We start from the raw sequence: 6,466 nt of genomic DNA, 5'->3' as shown, positions 1-6,466 counted from the left end.
ACCTGAGATGAAAACGATAGCGCGACCTTGCGGGGCACCATGTCTACGTATCTCACTACCCATTTGCGTGGGCAATCCCCGTTATGGGTATGCACCATGTCGAAAGTAATTAACAGCAACATCAACAATGTTGATTCAGGGTAGAGGGTACATTCCTCCGTCAACCTATTGCTTCTTGGAAAGCGGTGATGGACCGTTAATCACCGCCATTTACACGCCTTTCAGGACGCGTAACTCAGCTCCCGGTAAGCGAGGCCTTTGTTCTTGATTCACGGCTCTAGTCCCCGCTGCTCTGGCTGTGAGAGACTGTAAGGTACACGCCGACCGGCGCACGCCACTCCAGAGGACCGAGCAGTCGTTGAAAGAGCCTGACCGGCATCACAGGCTACTCGTAGCTGGGTTGACGCATTACACTAAAGGCTTCCATTATGGCTAACGTGCCTCGAGATAGTGTCCACGCTCACCTCAATGCGAAATGGAGCTCGAGACGGTGTCTGCGGTCCGAGGTTCCTGAACGTGATTCAAATCCCCTGGAACCCGGGACATACGCCTCCTTTACGCAACAGAACAATAAAGAAGCCCTTCCGGAAGCGTGGACTTGCTAACGGTTCTTACTACAGGCTTTCTTGGCGCTATAACGCAGCCCCAGAGCGCTGACACGCAGATTCGGTAGCTATATAAGATCCCAATACTCTAGGGTAAGCACCGACATCGTGGCCAAGTGTCTAAGACACTCGGCTCGTGCCGGCACACCCGTGGATCCTTGCCCAGGATAGCGGGTGGAAATTGTGGGATCACGGCCCAGGTTGGCCTGTGGCATCAGGTCAGGGTCAGAACCCGGCCCATCTGTGTCTGGCTCCTCACCTCAGGGCCGGCAGTTGGGTGTGGTGGGGGCTTTCAATAGCTCTGAGGAGCTGTGAGGGGTTGACCCCCACAGCTGAAGGTGATTGGAAGGTGAGGGTTCCGCACAATTTTTGCCATCCTTTTTCCGCCCGCTATTTTGCTGGCCGTACGGCGCCGGCGTGCTAGACCGCCGACGAAGAAAATTTTGGAAGGCGCTGACACGCGAGGCACCCGTAAGAGGGTACGAGCCACTGCCTTCAAGGTCTTCATCATCATCATCATCATCATCATCATCATGCGAAACAGCCCTTCACTATGAACCATCTTCTTATGCCCCAACAACGCCCGATTCTTGGCCGATCGCCTTTAGTGGGTGGGAGCCATGACAGAGGTACATCATCATCATCATCATCACCACCATCATCATCATCATCACCACCACCACCACCACCAACAACAACAACAACAACAACAACTGCATATTTAGAGCAGCCCCGACCCAAGGCTTTACCTCTAGGTCATTCTTACCTCTAAGGGCGCTCTAGCTGTTGTAGACGCCGGACGCTTGACATATCGCAGCTAAAGGCCACGAATCCTCCGCCCCTCCGTCGTGGAAACGAACGCTTACGAAAGCGCAACATCGGCTCCTTGAGGCCGCCGAATTCGGGTTCTCTGACTGTGAAGTGTGGTATTGGCACGTCCCAAGCTAGTCTCGCCACCAGCTTGCCACGTCGCAGACCGCCAGGGTGCGACTACGTCTCGAGTGCGGTCGACACTTCCGTCACAGCTTCGGTTCGCGACATTCTGCGACGTCCTCGCGCTCAGTAAGCGAGAAGCACTGAGGTGAAGACCTTTTACCTTTTAATGTACCCTTCCTCGTTGAAAAGCAGCAACAACAATTTTCTCGAGTTTATCCAGATTCCGCTAAGTGACCTGAGATGAACACGATAGCGCGACCTTGCCGGGCACCATGTCTACGGATCTTACTACCCATTTGAGTGGGCAATCCCCGTTATGGGTATGTACCATGTAGAAAGTAATTAACATCAACATCAACAATGTTAATTCAGGGTACAGGGTACACTTCTCCGTCAACCTATTGCTTCTTGGAAATCGGTGATGCACCGTTAATCACCGCCATTCACACGCCTTTCAGGACGCGTAACTCAGCTCCCGGTAAGCGAGGTTCTTGGTTCTTGAGGTTCTTTGTTCTTGATTCACGGCTCTAACTCCCGCTGTTCTGGCTATGGGAGACTGTAAGGTACACGCCGACCGGCGCACGCCACTCCAGAGGACCGCGCAGTCGTTGAAAATGCCTGACCGGCATCACGGGCTACTCGTAGCTGGGTTGACGCATTGCACTAAAGGCTTCCATTATGGCTAACGTGCCTCAAGATAGTGTCCACGCTCACCTCTATCCGAAATAGAGCTCGAGACGGTGTCTGCGTCTCTCTCGGTTCGAGGTTCCTGCACCTGATTCCAAGTCCCCTGGAACCCGGGACATCCGACTCCGTTACGCGACAGCGCAATAAAGGAGCCCATCCCGAAGCGTACGTGGACTTGTTAGCGGTTCTTATTACAGGCTTTCTCGGCGCTATACCGCAGCCCCAGAACGCTGACACGCAGATTCGGTAGCTATATAACATCCCAATACTCTAGGGCAAGCACCGACATCGTGGCCAAGTGTCTAAGACACTCGGCTCGTGCCGGCACACCCGTGGATCCTTGCCCAGGATAGCGGGTGGAAATTGTGGGATCACGGCCCAGGTTGGCCTGTGGCATCAGGTCAGGGTCGGAACCCGACCCAGCTGTGTCTGGCTCCTCACCTCAGGGCCGGCAGTTGGGTGCGGTGGGGGCTTTCAATAGCTGCGGTGGGTAAGCTCTGAGGAGCTGTGAGGGGTTGACCCCCGTAGCTGAAGGCGATTGGAAGGTGAGGGTTCCCCACAATTTTTGCCATCCTTTTTCCGCCCGCTATTTTGCTGACCATACGGCGCCGGCGTGCTAGACTGCCGACGAAGAAAATTTTGGAAGGCAAGACATGCGAGGCCCCCGTGAATGGGTACGTGTCACTGCCTTCATGGTCATCATCATCATCATCATCATCATCATGCGAAACAGCCCTTCACTATGAACCATCTTCTTATGCCCCAACAACGTCCGATTCTTGGCCGATCGCCTTGAGTGGGTGGGGCCATGACAGAGGTACATCATCATAATCATCATCGTTATCATAATCATCATCATCATCAACAACAACAACAGCAACAACAACCGCAACAACAACAACAACTGCATGGTTAGAGCAGCCCCGACTCAAGGCTTGACCTCTAGCTCATTCTTACCTCTAAGGGCGCTCTAGCTGTTGTAGACGCCGGACGCTTGACATATTGCAGCTAAAGGACACGAATCCTCCGCCCCTCCGCCGTGCAAACGGACGCTAGCGCAACATCGGCTCCTAGAGGCTGCCGAATTCGGGTTCTCTGACTGTGAAGTGTGGTTTAGGCACGTCGCAAGCTAGTCTCGCCACCAGCTTACCACGTCGCATACCGCCAGGGTGCGACTACGTCGCGAGTGCGGTCGACCTGTCCGTCACAGCTTTGGTTCGCGACATTCTGCGACGTCCTCGCGCTCAGTTAGCGAGAAGCACTTAGGTGAAGACCTTTCACCTTTTCATGTACCCTTCCTCGTTGAATAGCAGCAACAACAATTTTCTCGAGTTTATCCAGATTCCGCTAAGTGACCTGAGATGAAGACGACAGTGCGACTTTGCGGGGTACCATGTCTACGCCTTTTATTTCTCATTTGCACGGCCAATCCCCGTTATGGGTATGTGCCATGTCGAAAATAATTAACATGAACATCAACAATGTTGATTCAAGGTACAGCGATGCTTCCGCCCCTTTTTTTGTTCATTGTTCATGTATCGCGGGACATTAATCACCTGCCGGGTACGCTACGCCACCGCGACAGTGGACGAGGTTCGACGTATCCCAATATCCACGGCCGATGGCCGCTCCCACGTTTTGTCCTTTCTCCGTCGACCTACTGCGTCTTGGAAAGCGGTGATGCGTCCTTATTCACCGTCATCTTATACGCTTTTCAGGACGCGTAACTTAGGCCCCGGTAAGCGCAACTTCGTTTTTGATTCACGGCTTTGGTCCCCGCTGCTCTGGCTGTGGGAGATTTCAAGGTACACGCCGTCCGGCACACGCCGCTCCAGAGGACCGCGCAGGCACTGAAAGAGCCTGACCGGCATCAGAGGCTACTCGTAGCTGGGTTGACGCATTGCACTCAAGGCCTCCATTATGGCTAACGTGCCTCCAGATAGTGTCCTGCTCAGTGTCCACAGTCACCTCTATGCGAAATAGATCTCGAGACGGTGTCTGCGTCTCTCTCGGTCCGAGGTTCCTGCACCTGATTCCAAGCCCCCTGGAACCCGGGACATCCGACTCCGTTACGCGACAGCGCAATAAAGGAGCCCATCCCGAAGCGTACGTAGGCTTGCTAACGCTTCTTATTACAGGGTTTCTCGGGCGCTATACCGCAGCCCCAGAACGCTGACACGCAGATGCGGTAGCTATATAACATCCCAATACTCTAGGGCAAGCACCGACATCGTGGCCAAGTGTCTAAGACACTCGGCTCGTGCCGGCACACCCGTGGATCCTCACCCAGGATAGCGGGTGGAAATTGTGGGATCACGGCCCAGGTTGGCCTGTGGCATCAGGTCAGGGTCAGAACCCGGCCCAGCTGTGCGGTGGGGGCTTTCAATAGCTGCGGTGGGTAAGCTCTGAGGAGCTGTGAGGGGTTGACCCCCGTAGCTGAAGGCGATTGGAAGGTGAGGGTTCCCCACAATTTTTGCCATCCTTTTTCCGCCCGCTATTTTGCTGGCCGTACGGCGCCGGCGTGCTAGACCGCCGACGAAGAAAATTTTGGAAGGCGCTGATGTGCGAGGCCCCCGTAAGTGGGTACGAGCCACTGCCTTCAAGGTCATCATCATCATCGTCATCATCATGCGAAACACCCCTTCACTATGAACCATCTTCTTATGCCCCAACAACGCCCGATTCTTGGTCGATCACCTTTAGTGGGTGGGAGCCATGGCAGAGGTACATCATCATAATCATCATCATCAACAACAACAACAACAACAACAACGACTGCATGGTTGGAGTATCCCCGACCCAACGCTTGACCTGTAGCTCATTCTTACCTCTAACGGCGCTCTAGCTGTTGTAGACGCCGGACGCTTCACATATCGCAGCTAAAGGCTCCGAATCCTCCGCCCCTCCGTCGTGGAAACAGATGCTTATGAAAGCGCAACATCGGCTCCTATAGAGCCTGCCGAATTCGGGTTCTCTGACTGTGAAGTGTGATTCAGGCACGTCGCAAGCTAGTCTCGCCACCAGCTTGCCACGTCGCAGACCGCCAGGGTGCGACTAAGTCGCGAGTGCGGTCGACCCGTCCGTCACAGCTTCGGTTCGCGACATTTTGCGACCTTCTACGGACTCGTAGGATGCCCTAAAGAGAAAAATGGGGCTATAGCTCATCATCGCCTATACAAGTAACGTGACATTCAGCCTCTATAAACTGTTATCGGAGGAACTTGGTGAACGAAATCCGACGGAGCTGCTGCATTGTATACGCCACAGTTGCTCGGAGTCAGTGCCTGACTTGACTCGAAAATATACCTACAGAGCTCTCTGCGCAACGCCAGCCACAACAGGTACGATTGATTTTAGGCGCCTCGCCGGGCTACCTCCCCGTGACTTTCGCTATGTCCAAGGCTTCCGATCGCCTGCGATTTTGTCAGCGTCTCGGCTACACTGTCGCTGCGAACTCACGCGTCTCATCAGCCAAGCAAATTCTGACAGATGACAGATGACAAATGTGACAGAGTTTGCTGTCGGGTACATACGTTGTGACGCGCATAGCCGTTCGCAGCACGTCGCCTTGCTCATCGCTCGCGCGACAGCATAGTGATTACAATTGATTGATTGATTGATTGATTGATTGATTGATTGATTGATTGATTGATTGATTGATTACGGTCTCTTGATCTGTTGGTATACCACACCAGTTCTCGAAAAACGTTGGTGCCGCGCGCCTTGCGAGCTCGCGGGAATATACCAACCATGATTAAATTAAACGGGCAGCTCTCTACTGTAATTTATGAAGTGCTAACGCTACAGCTTATCTCTAGTCGTAATTCGTTTAGCACAAGCGTGTTGTCCTTCGTGCTTTGTGAAATAGGCTACTGAAAAGCATTCGTGTTGTGATTGTTCCTACTCCGTGATGCCTGCCAGAACGCTAGACTTGCGAGCATGCGCATTTTTTGCAGCGGCTTCTTTATCATTACAATGAAGTGCCTCTTATGTGGAATGCTGTGAACAGTTGGATCTCCGTGGAACACTAATCCGAATAAAATCAGTCAGCTTACGTGAAACGACGATACAGACAATAAATAACTATTATCCTGCTCTGCGTACGCTATTCATTTCAGTGAATCGCTGTTTCACGTATTCCGGAAGTTTTCTGCGACGCGTGTTACCCTGGAGTTAAATTTATTTATTTATTTATTTATTTATTTATTTATTTATTTATTCTTGCAGAAAACATCCAA

The 6,466-nt window shown here is 52.7% G+C and overlaps 1 protein-coding gene across 1 annotated transcript in view; it reads right to left on the bottom strand.

Moving 5' to 3' along the window:
* Positions 1-6,466, bottom strand: part of org-1 (optomotor-blind-related-gene-1) — a 96,876-nt gene that overhangs the window by 54,515 nt on the left and 35,895 nt on the right. The gene's annotated exons all lie outside the window — the stretch shown is intronic.

This window comes from Dermacentor albipictus, chromosome 2 (assembly GCF_038994185.2).
Source record: "Dermacentor albipictus isolate Rhodes 1998 colony chromosome 2, USDA_Dalb.pri_finalv2, whole genome shotgun sequence".
NCBI classification, from domain to species: domain Eukaryota; kingdom Metazoa; phylum Arthropoda; class Arachnida; order Ixodida; family Ixodidae; genus Dermacentor; species Dermacentor albipictus.
This window is presented reverse-complemented; position numbering and strand designations above follow the sequence as displayed.